Here is a 26,988-nt window from a genome sequence, read left to right on the forward strand (position 1 = left end):
CACCTAGCGCACTAATAATAGCATTCCTGCGTTTGCCTGAGTAAAAATAGTGCCGGATTCCTCACATACCCCGGTCGTGTGCTGTATACTATGAAAAGAACGATGCACGACGCTGGTCATTGTCCGTTCGGAAGCAATGGTGTTCCAGAAAGATATTGATCTGAGATACAGGAAGAAAAGAAAGACCTGTCGATGTCGAGATCATTAAAGGTGTAATGATAACGGGGGCAATATTAGATGTTGGAGGACATCTCCCAAGAGCTCATTTAAATAATCTCTTTGACATTCGTCTGGAGCGATTAAGGAAGAAATGAAGTTTACCGAAAAGAGATAGAGAAACCATGAGATACGCGAACTGTATCACGGATTCAGTGGCATGTCAGACCAGAAATTACGTTAAGAAAGCTGAAACACTGAACTGAGGCTTCCAGCGCATGAACGGTTATCGAAAGCAGTTCATTTACTGGCAAATGAACGAAATGGCATGCATGAATACGTTGACGGCAAAAATAATTCGCTCCAGGGGAAAACTCATTCTTCAGATGAACGTTCGCTCCAATGAAAACTTCCTGTCAGTTGTGGCCTGTGCTTTTGTCGTTGAGTGTCTCTTTAAGTTGCAGCGCCTTACTCCATGTGTATTAGGGCAGTGCGCCTTGAAAGGTCGGAAGGCGTTTCCCAGCGGCAAGCGTTCGGCCTTCGCTTGTGAGTCACTGCTTTCCCTTTGCGGCAGGACGGCACTGACAGTTAAAGGCCTGGCCACACACAACTTGCGCGCGGTTTGTGACTTTGAGCCACGGAGGGCAGAACGTGTCGTTGGAAAGCGTGTTGTTGTATCGTGTCTGACACACAAAAGGCGGCTTTGCAGCGGCGATCACCTGCCACAGCCGCCGCGTCTCAAAATACAAATTTGCCACCACGGTCGGCGGCTATAAGCGCCTGCATGCACATTTTTTGCCGTGTTCTCACGTTGACGGCCGAGTCAGCAACAGCGGGAGGCAGAGCTATCGTACTGGCGAGCGTGCACTGCACGCTGTGGAAATTACGGAAACAGAAAAACAGATTGAACAGGTGGGGAAGTACAATTTCTTGTACGATACAGATTTTGAAGAAGGCCAAAGCATGGGGCCTCGACGCAGCAGACACACGTCTTCCAGCAGGGAGAAATATCTCAGCTGTGATCCGCATTCCTAAGATTTTATGGGAGCGCAGTTATCCACTTACACAGGTTGTAGCTTCCATTCATCAACCTGTGTGAATGTGACCTAATTAGTTATATATTCTGTAGATCATCTGAACGATTCTTTTAACGAAATGATCTTGAATGAGTCAGTTTATAGTGAAATGTCCCCTTAGAAAAATTAATGAATTACTGTGCTGATAAACCCCTTACGTTATTTGATTTTCAAACTGCTTAGCAAAACTGAACGTACTCAGACATTTCTCTCTTTACTCATTCTCATCATCACTAAACTGACACACAATATTTTTAGCGCAACGCAATCTGACTTTCAATAATCCCTACAAAAGAATGGCCCTGACTAACAATAACATATACCTTTCATGATTCACTTACCACACAAAAATCTTCATTACTCGAACTACTGCAATACAGCGAGCGCCAATACTGCCAGCTAAATAAAACAACTGCGCAACGCTACGCGCTGCTTACAGCCAACTGCCCAACACTACAATAGCAAATTCCAACAATGCAAACCAGCCACAGACTGTACACAGCACAGTCAGTGATTTTCATATAGAGCGCTACATGGCGTTACCAACATAAAAACCTAAACAGCCTACTTACATAGTTTTCATACAGAGCGCTACGTGACGTTACCAACATAAAAGCCTAAACAGCCTACTTGCAATAGGATACACATAGATAATTAGTGTCAATCTTAAGGAACATATTATTTTTAAGCCCCGCTCGTGCAATTACACCCCTCACCTTGCATGCTCTGTCGCAGCTAGCAAGCCGCTACTGCCCTTACTACCCGTCCTACTGTCGCAGAGGTTTTTTTCCCTCGGCGCTGGCCTTGGCACTTTTTTTCCTCTGCCCTTACAACCGCTACCCTTCAATCGTTTTCGACCACTTCTATCTCCTGATGGACCATGTTAATGAGTAATCCTACCCAGACGCATGGACAACATCACAGCCTGCATCCTGTGACGCCTGATTCAAAAACTAACATGTTTACGGAGGTGACTGTAGAACTTTTGTGTTGGTCACCACGTTGGTGCGGGCGTGGAGGGGCCCCATCCCATGTACGGACCTCTACACCGTTCAGAATGGCGCGTTGACTGCTCTGAGGTATAGAGACGAGATCCTTCGATCTTTTGTTGTGACCTACGCTGGTGCCATAGGAGATGGGTTCCTTCTGGTGGAAGATAACGCTCGTCCCCACAGAACTGCACTGGTGGACAACATGCTTGAAGCTAAGGGAACTGAACGAATGGAGTGGCCAGGTGGTTCACCGGAGTAAATCCCGATTGAGCATGTCTGGGATGCACTTGGCAGACACATTGCAGCCAGCCCAGAACCTCTCACAACGGTTTCAGTGCCGGATATTGCACTCATGAAAGAATGGTCCTATATACCTCAAGAGGTGATTGATAACCTTATACTGTCCATGCCACGCTGGTGTGCAACTTCACTGGTTGTCCGAGATGATCGCACACCATATTAAAGGGCAACTAGAGTGAATGTTTCACTATTATGGTAGCCCCATGGTGCCTCGCTCTACGTAAACGCCTTGTAATGAGTTGAGACAGCAAAATATCGTACTGTGTCACACACAAATTACAATTGTAACCGATATCTGAACTGCGTATGACATCTCAACTGATCCCCTAATTTTTTTGAACTTTTTTTTTTTGAGACATCCAGTTTTAAAATAAAAATCCGTCCACTGAATGGAAGATGTTGTCCAGGACTAATGATTTTAGATTAGATTTAAAACTTAATTTGCCACCTGTCAGACACTTGTTGTGGCTGATGGGTCAGGCGTGTGCTAAACTCTGGATGCAGATACTCGGAGTTGCATGCACATAATGTTATTTTTCTATAATTTTTGTTTTTAAGTAAGAGCAGTTAGGTACAGCGCAACAGGCAACCATGTTCGGGTCCTCTGTAATTGATATGGGAGAATAAGCATATTGTAGGTAAGAAAAAGAAAATTTTAACCTAATGCTAATCAACAGCAGAAGTTACTTTTACTAACGGTAACAACCCACGTGAATGCTTGGAACCGAAATTTGGTTAAAATAGCGATAAACATCCAGAAAATATTGAACCGAAAATGAAATATGTACCAAAAGGATAGTGTGGACATCAATGCTGGTGGCGTATTTATTGACGTAAAGAACTCTGCAGTGGCTTGTGAAATAAATACCGAGCCACCATGCGGGATATTCTGGATGAAGATGGGTAAATAGTAATCGGATTTTACTACATTCCAGAGAAAACGTGAGAGAATAACAGAGACAACATCACCGATTATGCCTCAGTGACGGGGGATATTTCAGTCTGCCATCTGTAGACTGGGAGGCAGACACTTTTAGAATGAGCGACTCGGGCAAAGACACAGAATCTTGTGACGCTGTACGACAAGTATTTTTCGAAAATTTTTCAGAACAGTCGGTGAGACAGCCCTCCTGCGGAGAAAAAGTACTGGATATGCTGGCAACGAATGAACTTGTACTTACCGATTCAATAGTTTGTTCCATTCACCTGCGGTAATTGCTGTTCGCGAGGGTAATTCCCACTTCGCTCGGCGTCCTAAAGCTTGCATACAGTACTGCTCGATTCTGTTTCGAACTTGTTAGTACTCGTAGTACATTAACAGTAACGCACAGCAGTAAGAAGAGGTTTACTGTTGAAGAGTTGTCCGATATGTACCTGGTGTATGAATTAAATGAATGCAATGTAAGAGCAGCACAGAGACGTTAGGCTGAGCTGTGGGTTGTTGCATTACTGTGTATGTGTTATTTTATAACTGGCAGGTTATAATTAGAGTACAGTTACTCACTGGCGTCCAGTGTGGACTGTAATTCTCGTATGGTAGTTATTCTAATGCATTAATGGGAAACCAGTTTACACCGGGAAAAATAGTTTTTATTTTGGACACCAGGTGCAAATCTGGCGCTGTACAGCTTCTCTTCGACGTCTGCGGTGCTTATATTGAACGAACAGTGAAAGCGGCAGTTAATAATAAAATCAACATTACGCATTTCTCTCTTGTTTGACCTTTTCTGCCCACACCCCGTTCCTAATCCATTACGTCTCAATTACATCTGGAACTATTTCTAGGCGCCTTTTTTGCTTTCACAGCGCCAGATTCCCACATGGTGGCAAAAGTTGGAACTAACTTTTTTCCAGCGTAAATAGGTTCCACATTAACGCAATAGAATATCAGCCACATTTCGATGCTATATGATAATTACATCCCACAATGGACCTCTGTGAGCAGCTGCGCTTTAATTATAACCAGCCAGTACGTTCTGTTTCTTGCATATTACAAGCTTTGGCACTGCCTGAAGGTATTTAAACAGAATAGAATAAATCTTAATTACATCATTACTCTGTAATGAGCCACCGGTGACCAGATGCTCGAAAATACTCCAGAACAACCCCCGAAATTTGGTCGGTGGAGTTCGTGTTCTCGCTGCAGACACAAGGGAGCGCGAAAAGTAATACATGTCAGATCCCACATAGAGAAAATGCAATAGGAGTGCGCGTTAGATTCTATAGTAAATACATGAACTAGCCACGTCTGTAGAGCCAGAACAACCTAACGAACTTCGTCACTGGAGAAAGAGGCAACTCGTTCCAATCTACATGGTATAAACGACAACTTTTTACAATGAACCACTGTAATGGAAACGAACAATTCGATATAGTACTCTTGTGGTCTATCAAGTCCGGAGACAGCTTCAAATTGGCCTGCACAAACCATATAAGCTACATCGTATGCCCGGCGCGCAAGGATTTCAATATCGTCTCGCTCTCTTACACCGTTGACTTAGTAGGCTATTTCGTAACATTTGATGCTGTTTCCCGGTCTGATAGGCCACAAGACTCCTACATCAATTTGTATGTCTCGTCTACACCTACACCACTTTGGTACGCTGTACAAAGCTATAGTTTACACTTCATATAAGAAGGGGCGTACAACCGAACCGCTAAACTCTAGACGGATCTCACTGACGTCGATTTCTTGTACATACACAGAAAACAATGTTATCGCATGTGATGTCTTTTCCAGAGATTGATTAGTTCCTATAAAGCAATCAACATTGTTATCGCAAGCACCGATAGCGTGAAACACAACTTCCCCTGTTCCTTCTTAGGATTCAGAAAGGAGTAAAGCGCGTTGCTCTATGCAGTTGATGCTGTCTGTTTTTGACTTCCATCGAGCCTTCCGTACAATTCCGCACTGACGTCTAGCACACAAATTACAAGCGTCCAGGACATTCAACAGATGTGCTATGGAATAGAAGATTTCTTGCCAAGCACAGCTCATTATGTTCCTAATGCAGCGTCCGACTTACGACTCCCTTAAGCTAGTCTGATCTGGTGGATGACGTCTTCGGGCCTATGGGGTAGTTCACACACTACGCAATGGGTTGTACAGAGGTGATAGTGTTAGAAACTTGTTTGATACGTATGAGCATTCTGCGGATGCCAAGTTTCATTTTTATTCCCTGTCATGGCAGTACGGAAAGTTGGTTATAGGTTCACTTTGCCGATAGAGGGGCAGGATGACTGTGCTATGTGTCACAGAAAGCGTTCACATTTGAATGAAGAGATATACCCAGATCACCCAGGGCTGACGGTGTTACCATTAATTCACATATACTGACCAGCCACTGGCTCACTCTCCAACCGAAGTAGCCGGCCGTTGTGGCTGAGCGGTCCTAGGCGCTTCAGTCCGGAACCGCGCGACCGCTACGGTCGCAGGTTCGAATCCTGCTTCGGGCATGGATGTGTATGATGTCCTTAGGTTAGTTAGGTTTAAGTAGTTCTAAGTTATAGGGGACTGATGACCTCAGATGTTGAGTCCCATAGTGCTCAGAGCCATTTGAACCATTTTTTTCAACCTGCTTCGGGCATGGATGTGTGTTATGTCCTTAGGTTAGTTAGGCTTAAACAGTTCTAAGTTATGGGGGACTGATGACCTCAGATGTTAAGTCTCATAGTGCTCAGAGCCATTTGAACCATTCCAACCGAAGTAGAAGACGGATATACGAAAAAAAATTTCTTAAGACATTTGATATTTTAGTCGACGAAGAGGCTGGCACGGGGGAGAAAATGGTGGAGGGCCGCATCATATATGCCAAAGATCGGATACCAATAAATAAATAATAAAAAAAATAAAAAAATAACAAGGAAACAAGAATTGCACGAAAATATAGATATAGTTCGTCAATCGTTAATAAGCTTAGCTTGTTGAAGAACATTATTCTCGTCTGCCTAAGGGTATTTTCTAGTGTGCATAGACATGAGCCCAGAGACACATAGACGGAGCTCTGAGCTTCCAGGTACGAGTCGCCTCACGTCACATTTAGCGGTGAGCACGAAGGGACGCTCAAGGTCGGTTCATACTTAACGTCACGAACCGAACAATCCATTAACTGCAAGGATTCTCGGGAAGGCAGTTTTAACGCTGACGTTGGTGGCGACGATTGAGAATGTCGCAAGTTAATCCGACTGTCGCCGCCCTCACTCACACTGTAGTAGTGGATTGTGAGCTTTGTCAGTTGTTATTTAATCTTATCCTTTGTTTTCGTGACGTGAAGGCTGTGTGAGGATTTGAATTCTTTTTTTTTTTTTTTTTTTTTTGCAAGTGTTCGTCCACGGAAGAGGTCAAATATATGAAAGTGAAAAACATAAAATGTACTCGCAGTTGCGAATATGGACAACCGTCAGCTATATAATGAAACGACGACGACGAAAATTTGTGCCGAATCGGGACTCGAGCCCGGATAACATGCTCTACGCGGGCGGTCGCCCTAATCGCTTTGGCTATCCGAGCACGACTGAGTGACAGGCCCAAAGTTCCATATGTCGCCAACCCTGTGTCTACAATCAGTACTCGTACACATGCATATACGTGTCCGAAGGAACATTGCATTGTAGTTCTTAACAACACGGACACTGCGGTATCGTAGTTATCCGTCGATACCAAGCAGCGAATTTCTGTTAAAATGGCCAGCCTCGACCCCTGCAAGGGAATTACACAATGTGTACAAGCGCAGTGTGACGCATGAACGACAACATGTGGAAGTTTGGAACTGGCCCAGTCGTGCATCGAAAACCAAAGCGATTAACGCGACCGCTCGCCTAAAGTGGGATATCTGGGTTCGAGTCCCGGTCTGGTATAAATTCTTATTGTCGTCTTTCCAATATACAACTGATTGTTGTCCGTATTCGCTACAGCGACTAGATTTAATGTATTTCATGACAGATGTAGTTTTCTTAACAAAACATGCACTGCAATATCAGAAGTGAAAAAGATTTAGGTTTAACCACATCTAGACAAAGAAAAAGTTAACACTGTCTTAAGTAAGGACGCAAAAACAATCTTCAATAAAAAAAACTTTTTAACAGTGAAGAGTTAGCTTTACAGAAAGAGAAAAATATGGCTTTATTAGATTATTTGGAGCTAAAAGAAAATAAAGCGCAATTGATAAAGTAAAAAAGGGGCTATGTATAGCCGTCTAAATATACACAAGAAAAAAGCAACGATGCACTTTGAAGGAATTATTCGAATGGCATGGAAATCAGTAGATGCAGTGTACATGTACAGACAAACGAATGATTGTAGTTTCACAACAATTGTATGATTTATTCAAGAGAACGAGCTTCTCAAACTGAACATGTCAAAAACACGTTGGTCCACTTCTGGCCCTTATGCAAACAGTTATTCGGCTTGACATTGACTGATAAGAGTTGTCGGATACTGTCCTGAGAAATATCGTGCCAAATTCTGTGCAGTTGCAGCAATATACCGTCAAAATACCGAGCTGGTTGGAGGGTCCTGCCCACAAAGCTCCAAACGTTCTCAGTCAGGCAAGAGATTCGGCAATCTTGCTGACCATGGGAGGCCTCGCTAAGCATGAAGACAAGCAGTAGAAACTCTCGCCGTCTTCGGGCGCGCATTATCTTGTTGAAATATACGCCCCAGTGGCTTACCATGAAGGGCAACATGACTGGGCGTGGAATATCGTCAAAGGATCGCTGTGCTGTAAGGGTGCCGCGGATGACAACCAAAGGGGTTCTGTTGTGAAATGAAATGGCACTCCAGAGCATAACACCAGATTGTCGAGCCGTATGGCGGGCGACAGTCAGGTTGGTTTTCCACTGCTGTGTGGAGCGTCTCCAGAAACGTCTTCGCTGGTCATCGTGGCTCAGTTGGAAGCGGCACTCATCACTGTACACAATTCTACTCCAGTGAGATTCCAGGCCAAAGATGTGCCCGGAGGCGTCCCAGACAGCGGTGGGATACCAACCTGAGTCGCTCGCCGTACGGCTCGACAGCCAGAGTGATGATGTGGGGCGTCATCTCATTTCATGGCAAGGCCCCTTCGGTTGCTATCCACGGCACCCTTACAGCGCAGTGGTGCGTCGACGATGTTTTACTCCCAGTTTTGTTGCCTTCGATGGCAGGCCGTCCTCGACTTACATTTCAGCAACATAATGCCCGCTCGCACACGGCAAGAGCTTCTTCGTGCTTGGCAGTCCTTTCCTTGACCAGCAAGCTCTCTGGATTTGTCCCAAATTGAGAACATTTGGAGCATTATGTGCAAGGCCCTCCTACCAGCTCAGGATTTTGAGGAAATAAAGTTTCAATTGGCCAGAATTTGGTACAATATCCCTCAGGAGGACATACGGCAACTCTATGTCAAGCCGAATAACTGCTTGCATAAGGACCAGAGTGGACCAACGCGTTATTAACTTGGCAGTTTGAGAAGCTCTTTTTTCTGAATACATCATACAATCTTTCTGAAATTGTAATCGTTTGCTTGTCTGTACATGTACATAAATCTACAGATTTCCGTCCCATTTGGCTAACTCCCTTGTGTTGCGTCGGTATTTTCTTCTTCCTTTTCTTTTTTTCTTTTTTTGTCTTAAGAGTGTATTTGTTACTACGTTTACATATATGTCTTTTGCCTGTCAAATAAATATTTGAAATGTTTGGGCGACACCTCTCTATTCTGTCACTTCTCAGTAGTGTTGAAAATTTACCGTATAACCTTTCTAAAGAACCCAGAAGTATCTCTGTAGCAGGCAGTCACAGACAAGCTTCCCGAATTCGCAAAGGAAGAGAGACCACGATTTAACGTTCCATCGATGATTTGGTAAAGAGAGAGAGCGCATATGCTCGGACTGCGAGAAAGATGCGAAAGGAAATCTTGTCCTGTACGAAGGATATTGGACGCTGGGATCTGGAGCAAAGTCGACGTTCTAACTCGTCCCCATGGTGTTCCATTGGTTTCGGGTCGGAACGATATTGTATGCAAACCGTTGCCTCACAGATGCTGTTTTACGACAACAATCATCGTCTCCGAACTGTTCCTCTACTGCAAGCAGTACACAGTGCCGTAAAATACGTTCATATCCCTGCATATTTAACGTTATCAGACGTGCAATAAGGGGACCACAACGTAACCACGAAAGAAATCCATACCGTAACATCACCTCCTCTGTACTTCACTGTTGACACTACACGTGATGGTAGCTAACGGTCTGCAGGCATTCGTCAAACTCAAATCCTTCCATCGGACTGCCACGGGGGGTAGCGTGTACCATCACTTCAGATCACTCGTTTCCAGTCATTCACTGTCCAGTGGCGTCGCTCTTTCCAGCACATCAATCGTCGCTAGCACTTTCTACAGAAATGTGTGAAGAGCTGCTCGACTATTGTACCTCACTCTTTTGAACTCCCTGCGCATATTCATTGTGTTAGCCGGACAGCTGGTAGCACTTTGGAGCTCTTGAGTCATTTCTTCCACCGTATTGATGGAACTTTTTACAACAACCCTCCGCAATGCTCGACGGTTCCAGCCCGTCAGTGCATGAGGTTTACCTGGTTTTGTTTCAGATGTGGTTGTGCCTTCACGTTGAGACTTCACGTCTACGTCGCCAATTGTTGTCTTGAACAGTTTTAGAAGGGTTAAAAAGCCTATGATGCATGTGTTACTCAGGTGACTAGTCCACGCTCGAAGCCAATGAGCTCTCCTGACCGATCCTTTTATATTGGCGGGTCGGCATTACATAGGTATGTCCTGATGCAAGCCCTGCCACCATCTCACAGGGAAGCCAGAGAACACCCAAAATTTGTCCATACGATGGAAGCTAAAACTACCTTACTAACTAAAGTGTTCAAAGAGTTTTTTTTTTTTTTTTTTTTTTTTTTTTTTTTTTTTTTTTTTTTGAGTCTTCAGGCTTCTGACTGCTTTTATGTGGCCCACCACAAATTCCTCTCCTGTGCCAACTTCTCCATCTCAGAGTAGCACTTGCAACCTACGTCACGAATTATTTGTTAGATGTATTCAAATCTTTGTTTTCCTCTACAGGTTTTAACCTCTGTAGCTCCCTCTATTACCATGGAAGTTATTTCATTGCTACAAAGTGCAAATACGTTATCAGAAACAATATGAACTATAAGTTAGCTGAATGCTTTATACAATACCAGTCTCGGATGTTTGACAGCAAATGTAATTAATTACACAGAGTGATGAGCCAAAACATTATGACCACCTGTTTAAAAGCTTGTTTGCCCGTCTTTGGAACGAAATACATCATTCATTTTAGGTATTAGGGATCCGACAGTTTGTTGGTAGGTTAGTGGAGGTATGTGGCGTTACATGTCTACGCACAGGTCATGTACGAGTAATTCGAGTTAATAATGGGCGGCCGGCCGGTGTGGCCGAGCGGTTCTAGGCGCTGCAGTCTGGAACCGCGCGACCGCTACGGTCGCAGATTCGAATCCTGCCTTGGGCATGGATGTGTGTGTGATGTCCTTAGGTTAGTTAGGTTTAAGTAGTTCTAAGCTATAGGGGCTAATGACCTCAGATGTAAAGTCCCATAGTGCTCAGAGCCATTTGAACAATAATGGGCCGCTGATTTGCGCACGCGGGGATGGCGCCCGATAGCGTCCCAGATAGGTCCTGTAGGATTTACATCAGACGAGTCTGGTCGCTGAGACATTAACGTGATTCACTATAATGCTCTTCAAACCCCTGTAACACAGTTCTGGCTCCGAGACACGGACAATTATACCACTGCATGATGACGTCGCCATCGGAGAAGGAAATTTTTGGAAATTTGTGGTAAGGTCTTATGGGACCAAACTGCTGAGCTCCCTAAGCTTACACATTATTTAATCTAACTCAAAGTAACTTACGCTAACGACGACACACACACCCATGCCCGAGGGAGGACTCTAATCTCCGACGGTAGCGCGGAGTGGCCGCGCGGTTAGAGGCGCCATGTCACGAATCGGGCGGCCACTCCCGCCGGAGGTTCGAGTCCTCCCTCGGGCTTAGTTCCATAGGAATTCACACACATTTGAACCACCGACGGTGGGGGGGGGGGGGGGGGCAGCCGCGCGGACAGTGACAAGACGTCCAGGCCGCGCGGCGTCGGAGAAGGCAAAAAGGATAGCAGGTGGTTCGCAGCTGTCAGCATGTCTTCGATTACTACCATAGCTCCTATGCAAGCGCTAGAGAGTGTCTCCCATAGCATAATATTGCTCCCACCATCTGGCGTCCGAGGGACGTTGCACGTTTCGAGCCGCCGTTCATCTCGATGACGGCGTTTGTGGAGACGCCCATTGATCCAGTGTAGCAAAAATGTGATTCACCCGAAGAGCCGACACGTTTCCATAGAAGGTGTGGTCTGCTGCGGAGCTCCATGTTCGACAACGTACGATTGTGCTCCTTCGGCAGAGATGCCATAGATCACCAACTACCCTGCTTTACAAAGCAGACAAGCCTCTGAACCCCACGTTCCGTGAAGAGTCGTGGACGTCCAATGGTTGGACGTCCAACAAATTAGCTCCTAGTGGTAGTTTCACTGTGCGTATACCTCTTTCTGTAGATGCTCACGATAGTAGCACGCATTCATTCGTGGAGCATCGCCATTTTCGAGATACTCAGTCACACGCTCTGCGTAATATTAATCTGCCCTTTGTCAGAGTCCCTTATCTTAATGGATCTCCCCATTTGCAGCCAATATTTTTGCTAGGGTGATCCCCCAGTCCGTGTCTGCTCCGCGTACATACTTTTGTTACCGCGTCACGTGCCCGCAACACCACAAGGCGAAATCCAACGTCGCGGAGGGCAGTAGTCATAATGTTTTAGCTGATCAGTGTACAACTTATATATACACATTGCACGAAAAATGTTTGACAATTTATACGAATCAGTTTCATGGCGGCTCTCGGCCGTGTCGGTACTTGACGACGCATTCTCGGCTGCGTCCGTGCCAGATGAGCATTCAAGGTCCGGTTTGTCCGTATGTGTCAGTAGCGTTTATTAGCATGTCGTCAGTTGCAGTTTCCATGACACCATGCACCTCTTGCAATCGTATTCGACCTCTTGTACTCTTCTCCAACACCCTTCACAATCGTTTGCAGTAGTAGAATTAAAGACAGCTTATGCGAGTTTCTTTTGCTGCAGACACGTCTCTGGAGGAATACGATATTGCATTTCGACGCAATGTTCCTTTGGGTATGCATTCATGGCAGGAGGAGATGGCACTGGGGCGACTACAGCCATTATGAAATACATTACATTAATTCCCTATTGCGAATAAGGACAACCATCAGCTGTAGAATGGAATGACGACAGTGAAAATTTGTGCCGGACCAGGACTGAAAACCGGGTTTGCCGCTTATCGCGAGCGGTCACCTTACCATTTCGCTATCCGTGTACGACATCTTATGGAAAATTGGGTCTGGCCGTGAGTCGTGCACAAATAGCCAACTGGTAAGGCGAACGCTCACCATACGCGAGAAATCCGGGTTCCAATACTGGTCCGGCACAAATTTTCATTGTCATTCTACAGCCGGCGGTTGTTCTTATTCGCAGTTGCGAATACATTTAATGTGTGTCACCAAAAGCGTCGTGCTCCCTTACGCAACGTTAAACCTTCACCCATGTTAGTTCAGTTGCATTCAGGTCGCAATTGTACGGCGGCAGGCAAACCACGGTGTGGCCTGCGCTCTTAGCCAGTTTGTCAGCAGCACAAGTCTTTTCGTTAGGTTTATTTGCCTGCAGTAGAGCATACAGCTCAACCTCTGTCATAGTGTCATTGCCTTCACCCTCCTTTTTAGCAGCCATTCAATCATCGACTCCCTTGGGTAATACGCCAACGGTATTTTGTCCACCTGCCTACAGTGGTAAGACACATTGTCGATGACAGTGACAGAATTTGAACCATGATAATCTGTTTGTGTCTATTTCACCCAGAGAAACCCGTTTTTCAAACCAACGCTTGCCACAATCATTGTTCTGAAGGCATTTCCCCACGCCATAACAGACGTTGCATCTTGTGGTTCGTGATAACATTTGCCGCGTGTTATATTGCTGTCACTCCACGACTCGTCTAATAAAAAATGTCTTGGCGAGCTACGATTATTTATTTAATTTATTTATCGTATGGCAATACAGACACATAAGAAAGAAACAGACAAATGGTTCAAATGGCTCTGAGCACTATGGGACGTAACATCTGAGGTCATCAGTCCCCTAGAACTTAGAACCACTTAAACCTAACTAACCTAAGGACATCACACACATCCGTGCCCGAGGCAGGATTCGAGCCTGAGACCGTAACGGTCGCGCTGTTCCAGACTGAAGCGCCTAGAACCGCTCGGCCACACCGGCCGGCAACAGACAAATCACTAATATGACAAACGTTAATAATTGCAAACAAACATCACTAACATAACAATTACAAACAAACATCAAGTCTATTAGTATAATCTATCGACTCTGGAGTTGCGAGCGGGAAGTCGTCGGGGTTCCCATTACAGGCTCTTCTGGAACACTCTTCAACAATGTTGATGATAGTCTGATTATCTCCGCAGTCACAATGAGGAGATGGTATTTTACCCCATTTATACAGGGAGTAAGCACATCTGCCATGACGAGTTCGAATCCTATTTAGAGTGGACCATGTTTTGCGTGGTAGGTCAAAACGAGGTGGCTTTTGTGTGATGCAAGGCATGTTATGATTTTGCCATGCGTTCCATTCTTCGGACCATGCGTTTGTGATGCTAAAACCTTATTGTACACAAGTCCTTGCTGTTCTTGATGGCGGTTTCCTAGATCGAAGCCCATTAGTGTTTTCAGCCTCAATGTCTTGGTGATTTCCAATGATGTTTTTGTATTCACGTACAAGGGCGTCAGTACGTCGCAGGTGTGGCGGCGAGATGTGGCTTAATATTGGGAGCCATTGCGTTAGAGTGGGCTTAATTACTCCAGAAATCATCCTTAGAGTGTTATGCAACTGGGCATCCACATACACGAAGCATCAACACAAGATCAACACTTGGTCAATGACCAAATAAATATTGGAAACAGGCTATATATAAAATAATTGATATTACATGAAAAAGAAAATAGCCTTTTCCATCCTTCATCCTCCCTCACTCTCCCACCCAGCCCCGCCCCCCCTCCCAATATCATTTCACTCTTGCTCCTCACTTTCTCCTGCTACTCACACACCATCACACTACTGTAAACTTACGTCCACTCATTATGGATTCCCTCCCCCCGCCCCCCCCCCCAACAAAAAAATCACCATCTATATTCCTTCCCTACTCTTACACAGCATACTAATACACCGCGACAAAATTAAATAGAACTACACAGATGCAGTACACTAAAAAAAAAAGAGTAGAAGTCAAAGACAAACTAGTGGCAAGGTTATGTTGGCAACACTACAAAACACAAACCACAATGCATACTTAGAAGTACAAAAACAAACAGGAAACAGTGATGTGCGAAAAATTATGCAGTGTAAAATATAAACAATGCATAGTGTCTCAGAGAAACTAAAAACTAGACCACAACTATCAGTGTCTAAAGAAGAAAAACATCAACGATGTGCTAGCAGACGGCGTTTCCAGATGTAGGTGAGAAATCACCGTAAATACAAACGAGCATATAGTTAACGAACTGTTTTTCGATATTATAGCAAATCAGAATGTAAATAACTTAATTACAGACCACTAATGATGCTTTACCTCAATAAAGCGAAACGCGTATGGTGGAAAAAATACGAATTTTTTTGTAGTTGCAACAACAGAACGAAAATACCCTCAAGAATTACGGCAACAGTTTACCTGGACGTGTTAGTACTTCGCGCTGCATCTCAGTTACAAGGGTTGCAACAAGTGGTGCACTACCACACTGCATGTTATTTGTCCGCCAGTTCTTGGATGACGCCGTTTCCGACAGCTGGAGCGGTACAGACTGTTCACCATCGTGGGCACTGAGTTCGCCAAACACAACCCCCCCCCCCCCCCCCTCACTCGATTTTTTTGGGTTATGTTGAAGATTAACTGCTCATTTCAGCAGTTCATGGTGTGCGGACTCTTACGATACACATGTGAGATATTGTAGAGAAGGTTATAGAAGAGACGTTGGCAAAGACGTGGAAAGAAATTGAGTATATCATGTGCGCTCTACCGGTAACATGTGTGCAAGTGTATTCATAAAAAAGATTATGAGTTAATCAACAATTTGTAACAAACCGCATAGCTGTATCTAACTAGTTTCTTAGAAATAAATTGTTGGAATCGGGGAATGGAGTTGTAAGTGCTAACAGAAAAGCAACACTGCTTGAAATAACCGCAGAAATCAGTGTGGGACATACGACGTCTTCATTTCCGTTGGTAAGACGTGATGGTAGGATTCGAATGTGGCGCAGACCCCACGAAGCCATGGACCCAAGTTGTCAATAACGCACTGTGCGCGCTGGTGGTGACTGCATAATTGAATGGTCTGTGTTTATATGGAATGGACTGGGTCCTCTGGTCCAACTGAACCGGTCATTGATTGGAAATGGTTATGTACGGCTATTTGGAGACCGTTTGTAGCCATTCATGGATTTCATGTTCCCAAACAACGATGGAATTTTTATGGATGACAATGCGCCATGTCACCAGGCCACAGTTTTTCGTGATTGGTTTGAAGAACATTGTGGACAATTCGAGCGAATGATTCAGCCATCCATGAATTCCAGCGAACATTCATGGCTCACAGCTGAGAGGTTACTTCGGGCACAAAATCCTGCACGGGCAGAATTTTCGCAATTATGGACGTCTATACAGGCAACATAGCTGAGTTGCAGGGGCCCCCACCGACCTGTTGAGTCGATGCCACGTCGAGCTGCTGCACTACGCCGGGCAAAAGGGGATCCACCACGATATTAGGAGGCGGCCCGTCATATCTGTGTATAGTAGTTTTCTTTCTTTCTTTTTTCTTTTTATTTCTAATAGACCAATGCTCGAGGGAGGACTCGAAACTCCGGCGTGTGTGTGTGTGTGTGTGTGTGTGTGTGTGTGTGTGTGTGTGTGTGTGTGTGTGTTTGTGTGTGCGTGTATGTGTGTATGTGCCGATTAAGTGGTGACTTCTGAAATCGTTGCCGTAGTAACTCTCCTCTACACATGGTATTGTTTTTATTTATTGAATTTTCCTGAGTAGAACACGCACTTTCTTCTGCGAAAAATTTCCTCCACAATTCAAATGCGTCTTATGCTCGAAATTAATACAAAAATGTCCAATGCTTGAATTAAAATTCCCGCCAGTCTTAAAAATGGCCATTTATTCGATGCCGCGGGAAACCTATCTCTATGTGGTAACATTGGTATCAACTGGCAGCAGCAGTGCACCGATGCGATGAACATGAGTTGCGGAGATTCACATGCTTGTGATGCGACGAACGTGAGTTGCGGGGATTCACGAGCTTCCGCCCCGCCATCATAAACCCTGAACACTGTCTAGCCTATGATGCGACATTGTAGTGTACGGTGCCAGCGAGCTTGAACTGAAAGTGATTTGTGTTATCGGTAACAGTACAATATTTTTGTTTGTGGCTAGTTTCGTAATGGAAAATAGTAAAATGTATTCATATGATGCGGGCTGTAAACTGAAAATAATAGCACATGCGGAAGAACATGGAAACAGAGTAGTTGAGTGGCGTTTCGGCCCTCTACCAAAAGAAAACCATTCGCGATTGGCGGACTAGTAAAGAAGAACCGAAAAAAAAGAGGAAGACTAAATGTGCAAATAGAGGACTGAATGCTAACTGGCCAAAACTAGAAATGTCGAAATGGATTGAAGGACACCGTCAAAATGGCTTTGGAATTAATACAAAAATGATTCAAATACACGCTCGGAAGCTAGCGTTACAATGGAACATAACTGACATTCAGGGTGAGGTTGGTTGGTGCTACAGGTTTATGAAGCGTCATGGAACTAACGCAAAAAAAAAAAAAAAAAAAAAAAAAAAAACACACTCAGACAAGGCCACAAGCGTATGAAGAGAAAATATGAGAGTTGGAACTTGAACAGTGGCAACTATTTATTCACAACCGATACGAAAGAGTTACATACTTGCACCTGTTACTGTCCTTCAAAGTAGTCACCAGCGTTTTGTAGAATCCGTTGCCAGCGATATGGATGGCCAGTATACCGTTAGCAGAGCCTGTTCTGTTGATGGTGCGAATGGAGCGGTCTACTTCCTGTCGACTCTCTAGAACAGTTCTGATGCGAATGCCACGAAGTGGTTTCTTCATCATCGGAATCATATCAAAGTCACAAGGACTTAAGTTGTATTACTGTTCGTTTTTGGAGCATCACCTACGACCAGCTTTTTGAAAGAAGCGGCGACACCTGCGCAACTCACCCATCATTTTGCACGACAATGCGCGGGCGCATATAACGCAAGCTGTGGCTGCTCTGTTCGGTAGATGGGTCTGGGAAGTACTGTACCATCCACCATACTCCCCGGACTTAAGTCCTCGTGACTTTGATTTGATTCCGATGATGAAGGAACCAATTCGTGGCATTCGTTTCGGATCTGTTCCAGAGATTCGACAGGCAGCAGACCGCTCCATTCGCACCATCAACAGAACTGGCTTTGCTAACGGTATACTACGCCTTCCACATAGCTGGCAACGAGTTCTACACAACGCGGTGGCCGTGCGGTTCTAGGCGCTGCAGTCCGGAACCGCGGGACTGCTACGGTCGCAGGTTCGAATCCTGCCTTGGGCATGGATGTGTGTGAAGTCCTTAGATTAGTTAGGTTTAAGTAGTTCTGAGTTCTAGGGGACTAATGACCTAAGATGTTAAGTACCATAGCGCTCAGAGCCATCTGAACTACATTGAAGGACAATAACAGGTGCAAACGTGTAACTCTTTTGTATCGGTTGTGAAGTTCCAACCCTCGTGTAATTTTTCCATCGCTTTATTATTCAGTATCGGAAGAAAACCCGTGTGGAACTAAGCCAAATAGCGGATATGGACGGAACTTCTCTGTCATTTCACGCGCCGAGTAACAGAACTGTTGCCATGAAAGGTGCTACAACTGCAACTATAAAAACAAGTTCACATGAAAAAATGCACTACACTGCTAGCCTGTCATTTTGTGCTGACGGTACTAAATCTCATGATCATTTTCAAGCGCAACACAATTCCAAAACCTTCTGAAATATCACCAGGCGACAGTTCACGTACATGACAAGGATTGGATGGGTGGAGGCTGGTATGAAATTACGGATTAACAGAGCGTGGGAGAGAAGGTTCAAAACGGTTCAAATGGCTCTGAGCACTATGGAACTTACCATCTGAGGTCATCAGTCCCCTAGAACGTAGAACTACTTAAACCTGACTAACCTGAGGACATCACATACATCCATGACCGAGGCAGGATTCGAACCTGCGACCGTATCAATCGCGCGGTTCTGGACTGAATCGCCTAGAACCGCTTGGCCACACTGGCCGGCGGGAGAGAAGGAAATGAATTGAGTCAGGGGAATACAGAGTTTGCTGTTATTCCAGAGGAACTTACTTCACATCTGCAACCTCTCGATGTCTCTATAAAATAATAAACCATTTAAAGTGTATATGACAGAGCAATGGAACAAATGGATGATGGATGAAACCCAACATGAATTCACGCTGAAGGCAACTTTATATCGACGTACAATCAAACAAGTGTGTCAGCGGACATAACAGTCGTGGTCTAGAGTGAGAGAAGACATTATTGTTAAATCTTTCAAGAAATGCGGCATAAGTAACGCTCTCGATGCCAGTGAAGAACGTCTTATATTTGAAGAGGTCAACTATGACGACGAAGAGGGAGGAGGAAAAAAAAAACAAGAAGATCAGATGACGATTTTCAGGGATTTTGTAGATCAGTTCATCTACATCTATATCTAAATGGGTACTCTGCAAATCACATTTAAGTGCCTGGCACAGAGTTTATGGAACCACCTTCACAATTCTCTATTATTTCAATCTCGTATAGCGTGCGGAAAGAAGGAACACCTATATCTTTCCTTACGAGCTCTGATTACCCTTATTTTATCGTGGTGATCGTTCCGCCCTATGTAGGACGGTGTCAACAAAATATTTTCGCATTCGGAGGAGAAAGTTGGTGACTGGAATTTCGTGAGAAGATTCCGTCGCAAAGAAAAACCCCTTTCTTTTAATGATTTCCAGCCCACATCCTGTATCATTTCTGTGACACTCTATCCCATATTTCGCGATAATACAGAACACGCTACCTTTCTTTGAACTTTTTCGATGTACTCTGTCAGTCCTACCTGGTAAGGATCCCACACCGCGCAGCAGTATTCTAAAAGAGGACGGACAAGCGTAGTGTAGGCGGTCTCCTTAGTAGGTCTGTTACATTTTTTAAGTGTCCTGCCAATAAAACTCAGCCTTTGGTTAGCCTTCCCCACAACATTTTCTGTGTTCTTTCCACTTTAAGTTGTTCGTAATTGTAATACCTAGGTATTTAGTTAAATTTACGGCTTTTAGATTAGACTGATTTATCGTATAACCGAAGTTTAACGAGTTCCTTTTAGCACTCATGTGGATGACCTCACACTTTTCGTTATTTAGTGTCAACTGCCCCTTTTCGCACAATTACGATATTTCTCCTAAATCGTTTTGCAGTTTGTTTTGATCTTTTGACGACTTTATTAGTCGATAAACGACAGCATCATCTGCAAACAACCGAAGACGGCTGCTCAGATTCTCTCCCAACTCTTTTATATAGATAAGGAACAGCAAAGGGCCTATAACACTACCTTGGAGAACGCCTGAAATCACTTCTGTTTTAGTCGATGACTTTCCGTCAATTACTACGAACTGTGACCTCTCTGACAGGAAATCGCAAATCCAGTCACATAACTGAGACGATATTCCATAAGCACGCAATTTTACTACGAACCGCTTGTGTGGTACAGTGTCAATAGCCTTCCGGAAATCCAGGAATGCCGAATCGATCTGAAATCCTTGTCAATAGCACTCAGCACCTCATGTGAATAAAGAGTTCCGATTTATAAACGAAGAATTCTTTTTAGTCTGGCTTTGCAACCCATTAACTCTATTATGTGCTACTGTCAGCCTCAAAACGCCACATTTACGTGGAAGATGAAAATCGTAATTCGGAAAGCGATTTTTGCTGTCGTGTTTACACGCTGATCCTGAAACGATTTCGGTGGCCCGTTCTGCATCTACACCTATAACGGTACTCTGCAACCCCTGTGTTGTGTATGGTGGAGGGTAATTCCTATCCTACCGCTTATCAGAGCTTCTTCCCGTTCAGTTCAACCCTGGGAAGAAGAATTGGTCAACTGCTTCTTGCGCATTATGGATAGATTCATCTAGTCTTCACGAAACCTACAGGAGCGATACGTAGAGGGAGCTAATATATTCGTAGATTCTTCATTAAAACTATTTCTGGAATCTTTGTACGTAACCATTCATGGCTTAGCTTGCGCCTGTCTTTTACAACTGTTAGTTCAGGTTTTGAGTCCCTCTCTCATCAAATGTGTGCTGCCTTACACGAATGGCATCTGTAAATTAGTTACTACAATTTCGTCAACACGGTGGAGTGAGGTTATCGGTAACACCTTAATATTTCTAACAATGGTTGTAACATTTTTTCATCGATATCAGTGTACTCTTAACAAACGCATGCGAAGCTGTTTTATTAATTCCAGTTAGAAAAAAATGGTTCAAATGGCTCTGAGCACTATGGGACTTAACATCTGACGTCATCAGTCCCCTAGAACGTAGAACTACTTAAACCTAACTAACCTAAGGACATCACACACACCCATGCCCGAGGCAGGATTCGAACCTGCGACCGTAGAAGTCGCGCAGTTCCGGACTGAAGCGCCAATAACCGCTCGGCCACCGCGGCCGGCAATTCCAGTTAGAAAAGCCGAGTCATGGAAAAGGAGTGAATTGAGAACTGGTAGAACATTATTGCATTTCAACATTTTGGAGCCTTGGAATGTCTAGAACACTTCCTAATAGGTAAAGACACATTTCTAATAATGTACCGCGAATATTTTATCATTAGCCAGTGACTTTGTACGAGAGTGTTTGCCATTAGACGAGAGGGCAGGTGTAGCAGTCATCAAATTAGCCTGCTACACCGGATACAAGGTTGTTGCCTAGCAGTTCGATTTTGCTAAGTTAGTCAATATATCAGGATATATATATATATACATTTCTATCTAATGAATATAAAATGTACTCCGCCCCCTCCCACGCCCCAACACACACAAACTCGCTACGTCCAAATTATGTGATATCTTAAACAGAAAGTAGCAACCTGACAAGACAATCACTCCACAAATAAGGTAGAAATGGAAATGCCGTGTGGCTAGGGCCACCCGTCGGGTAGACCGTTCGCCTGATGCAAGTCTTTCGAGTTGACGCCACTTCGGCGACTTGCGTGTCGATGGGGATGAAATGGTGATGATAAGGACAACACAACACCCAGTCCATGAGCGGAGAAAATCTCCGACCCAGCCAGGAATCGAACCCGGGCCGTTCGGTATGACATTCCGACGCGCTGACTACTCAACTACCAGGGGCGGACAATAAGGTAGAGAATTTACATGATGGAGTGAAAACCGATTGTGGAAACTGAAATCCGGCAGACATAATTGTACTTCCAACATCGACAGTCGACGGTTCACGCCGAGGTGACAGAAGTTCTGAGATATCTCCTAACGCCATGTAGGACCGACATTTGCCCGACGTAGTGCAGCAGACAACGTAGCATGGACTCGACAGGCCGTTCGGAGTCCCCTGCAGAAATACTGAACCATGCTGCCTCTATAGCCGTCCGTAATCGCGGAATTGTTGGCGGTGTAGAATTTTGTGCACGAACTGACCTCTCGGTTACGTCCCATAAATGTTCGATGTAATTCGTGTTGGGCGATCTGAGTGGCCAAACCATTCACCCGAATTGTCGAGAATGTTCTTCTAACCCATCGCAAGCAATTGCGCTCCGGCGACATGGCGCACTGTCATTCATTCCATTGTTGTTTTGGGATATGAATGGCTGCAAATAGCCTCCCAATAGCCGAACATAACCATTGCCAGTCAATAATCGGTTCGGGACACGGTCCATTCCACGTAAACAAAGCCCACACCATAATGGAGTCACCATCAGCTTGCACAGTGCCTCGTTGACAACTTGGATCCTTGGCTTCGTGGGGCCTGGAACATACTCGAACCCTAAGGTCAGCAGTTAGCAACTGAAATCAGGACTCATCCCGTCAGGCCACGGTTTTCCAGTCGCCTACGGTCCAACCGACATGGTCACGAGCCCAGGAGAGGCGTTGCAGGCGAGATGTGCTGTTAGTAAAGTCACCCATTAACTACAAATTCGCCACAGTGTCCTAACGAATTCGTAGTACGTCCCACACTGATTTCTGCGTTTATTCCACGCAGTGTTGCTTCTCTGTTAGAACTGACAACTCTACGCAAATGCCACTACTCTCGGTCGTCAAGTGTCCGTGGTCCGTGGTGAGAGGTAATGCCAGAAATTTTGTATTCTTGGTACAGCCTTCGCGCTATGGATCTCGGACTATAGAATTCCCTAACTAATTCCGAAATGGAATGTACCATTTACATCTAGCTCCAACTACCATTTAGCGTTCAAAGTCTGTCAACTCCCGTCGTGTACCACAATCACGTTTCACATGGGTCACCTGAGTACAAATGACAGCTCCGCCATTGCACTGCTCTTTTATACCTTGTGTACGCGATACTACCGCCACCTGTATATGTGCATATTCCTATCACATGTATTTTGTCACGTCAGTGTATATGGCCCAACAGCAGCGGTTGGACATCGTTTCACGGAAGATCGTATTCGGAGTCCGTGTAAACGCAGTGAGTTGGTTGCCTCGCCTGTGTGCCTGAGTATTTGTTTGTCCATGATTCCGAGCTGGTATTAAGAGCTGCCTGCCTCAACCAGGGTGGTGTCTGCCATCCTCCGTGTGGAAGCTGCAGCGCCGCCGAAGACTTAACACCAAGCGCTTGCGTAATGGCGCTCGTATTTCGCAGAGACAGCGGGCAGCTTCGTTTCCAGCGGAGCCTTACCTGCTTGTCCGTCTGCATTCTCGTTGCAAAATAAGAACGAAGGCACCGATGGTAATCGAAGACGTCGGCGGCGCACATTCATCTAGAGTAGCGCATCATCATCTTTTTACCTGGTTAATTAATCTGTTTATTAAGAAATATCGTCGTTGTCGGTTCCGAACCGGCAGGTCACAACAACTCAAAAAAAATTTCACGGCAGCTGGAAACAGATGACGTCATACGGTCACCAGTATACATGAGACATTGGATAAACACGATAGCCGTATGAAGATGAAACTGTCTGTTCGAAACTAACAACAGCGATGTATCTGATTCAATGGAATAGTTATCAGTGGTTAGTTGCTGTTTCGACCATATTTTAACACAGACACAGCCTCGGCAGTAGTCATATTTGTTCCTGTAATTAAGGCTCGGTTGATGGAATGCGTATCGTTCGTTACATTACGAATTGATTCTCAGTAGACCCCACGATCTTTGAGTTCCACACGACCCATTCGCTCCAGTAGGTGCAGTAGTAGTAGTAGTAGTAGTAGCTTTATTCATCCGTAGATCTCTTTTTACAAGGATGCAGGGCATGTCAAAATGTTTACAAGCTTAGACCAATTTAAAATAAGCTAATTCGTATACACATATATTTACAGACTTCTAGTTAGAGACAATCATTAGATTTACTCCTGCTATACAATTCTTTTTTTACAAATATCTTAATAAATAATGTAACGCCACAATTTTTCACTCATATCTCACTATCAGTCACTGCACACACTATACACACATTGTTCCATAACACTTCACTCACTACACACACACACACACACACACACACACACACACACACTGGTGTGAGCCATTTTCTGTACCGCAACTTCCAATTTGCTATCATGGAAGACTGAGTCAGCATCCCTCCATAACGAGTGAGATGTTGAGCTCAGAAAGAGGAAGAGATGTTAGTATTGTGCTATGCTTAGCTTGGGGGTAAGTATCTGTAGAAAGGAAGAAAAGAAGGGAAAAAACATAAAGTAAAGATGTTATGTGGAATGTTGGACTTTTTATAGTCATTATTATTATTTATTTGTACAACATTTTTTATCAGACACCTACTCGGTTCTAGCTAAGTAATCTTTCTGTGTATAAAATGTATTGCACAACACGTACTTTTTAGCTGCATTTTTAAATAAGTGTGTTTTTGCAATTTCTTTAATCTCTTTTGGTAATTTATTGTACAGTTTTATTCCTTGGTAGAAAATGCTGTTTTGAGTTTTATGTTGTTTTTTTTTCTTGGTAAATGTAAGACATCATTGCAGTTATCGCTGATGTGAAGACTGTTATCGAAGTAGAAGTTAACAGCAGCGTCACGTGGCGGTAACGCTGGGCTGTCGTTTGTTATCGCATTATCCTCCAACCCAGTTGTTACTCTACATTGCAGTTGGCCATGCCTTCATGTTGACAAACGTCTGCCTGTCGGTAACTCCAGGATCTGGCAAAATAAACGAAACTGCATGCCTGGACAGACGAAAAGGATTGGCCATGGGCGAGCATGTGCTGATTAACTCGAAAGACTGGATAAAGTTCACGGAAACTTAGGTTCTGTCTGAGGAAAGGGAATTACCACACCTGTTTGTACCGAGAAGGCGTCAAGATGGCAACTTCGGCAAGAGGGAAGAGTGAAACTTGTGGCTAAGCAGGTGTTGCCGTCCTTGAGAACGACGACCACAGGTAGCAAGTGAATACGCAAGCCGGTAATGACCACGGAAAGGCCCACGGAAAATAATTATATGATTATAACCTCCGCCCGCAAAGTCAACTTCCGTTCACCAACAACAACGGAACCGTACCGTGGATCCTGCGCCCTTTGCAGAGCCTCCCGTTCCCCCTTCCTGGAGGCCCAAGCGATACAAGTGACTGTTACGCAGAGATGGTTCTCCTCGAGTTACCAAACCGGGTAACCCGAGTTGAGAGGATTTCAAGCCAACGCGAGTTAGACTGTTACCAACTCGAAATGTGTTGACGCAATGTGCGGCGATCGCCGCTGTCGATGGGACGACTCGAATTACATTTCTTCGTTTGTCTGTTTGTCGTTTGTAAATATTTACTAAAAAATAATAAACAGGGCCAGGTGCTCTTGTTTAAGAGTTTAAAACGACTTCAAGTTGTAAAAGTACATCTTTAGTTAACGCTATTTGCAATTAAAATTCAGCGTGACTGATGGTGTATTTCACAAAAATTTCATTTAGCCAGAGTTAAATGAACATTTGTCTTGATTGTACGTGTGTCTGTGTTTATATGACATACCGATACAACTCGAAGCTGATGTGAAAGACGCAACTGTGCATCTAATGCAGGAACCAAAATGTCATTTATATCGCGATACAGGTCGCAATTTGGGAATTTTGTTTTCAAATTTACCAATTGCCAAATACAGACCAGGCACTCACGGAAATTAATAAACACATGGTTTAAGATTTTGAGTGCAAAAGTAACACTGAGAAGCAATGACGAACTGAAAACTTTAATCCGTTCATCCTTGTGACGAGTACAGTAAATTCTGGGTGTCTCATGAGTCTTTCCCTTCATCACAAAAAAAATTAAAATAATATTACAGTTCATAACACGGTATCCATTTATGCTTGTGACGCCCCATTTGGATATCTGAAGATCGTCCGATGGCTGTTAAATTCTATACAAGTGTCGGATGGTTCACAAGTCTATTTTCAAAATTTCAAAACAATACATTCAGTATTGCGGCCTATAGCGCGGTATGCAGTCATTCAACTGCATCTACATTTATACTCCGCATGGCCGTGCGGTTAAAGGCGCTGCAGTCTGGAACCGCAAGACCGCTACGGTCGCAGGTTCGAATCCTGCCTCGGGCATGGATGTTTGTGATGTCCTTAGGTTAGTTAGGTTTAACTAGTTCTAAGTTCTAGGGGACTAATGACCTCAGCAGTTGAGTCCCATAGTGCTCAGAGCCATTTTTATACTCCGCAAGCCACCCAACGGCGTGTGGAGGAGGGCACTTTACGTGCCACTGTCGTTACCTCCCTTTCCTGTTCCAGTCGCATATGGTTCGCGGGCAGAACGACTGCCGGAAAGCCTCCGTGCGCGCTCGAATCTCTCTAATTTTACATTCGTGATCTCCTCGGGAGGTATAAGTAGGAGGAAGCAATATATTCGATACCTCATCCAGAAACGCACCCTCTCGAAACCTGGACAGCAAGCTACACCGCGATGCAGAGCGCCTCTCTTGCAGAGTCTGCCACTTGAGTGTGCTAAACATCTCCGTAACGCTATCACGCTTGCCAAATAACCCTGTGACGAAACGCGCCGCTCTTC

The 26,988-nt window shown here is 44.5% G+C and overlaps 1 long non-coding RNA gene across 1 annotated transcript in view; it reads left to right on the forward strand.

Annotated features, from left to right (window-relative positions):
• Positions 1-802: 802 nt before the first annotated feature.
• Positions 803-26,988, forward strand: part of LOC124613911 — a 112,947-nt gene continuing 86,761 nt past the window's right edge. Inside the window, exon 1 of the long non-coding RNA XR_006979653.1 lies at positions 803-1,225. This is a non-coding gene — a long non-coding RNA (uncharacterized LOC124613911). The remainder of the gene's footprint in view (positions 1,226-26,988) is intronic.

This window comes from Schistocerca americana, chromosome 4, assembly GCF_021461395.2.
Source record: "Schistocerca americana isolate TAMUIC-IGC-003095 chromosome 4, iqSchAmer2.1, whole genome shotgun sequence".
NCBI lineage: Eukaryota > Metazoa > Arthropoda > Insecta > Orthoptera > Acrididae > Schistocerca > Schistocerca americana.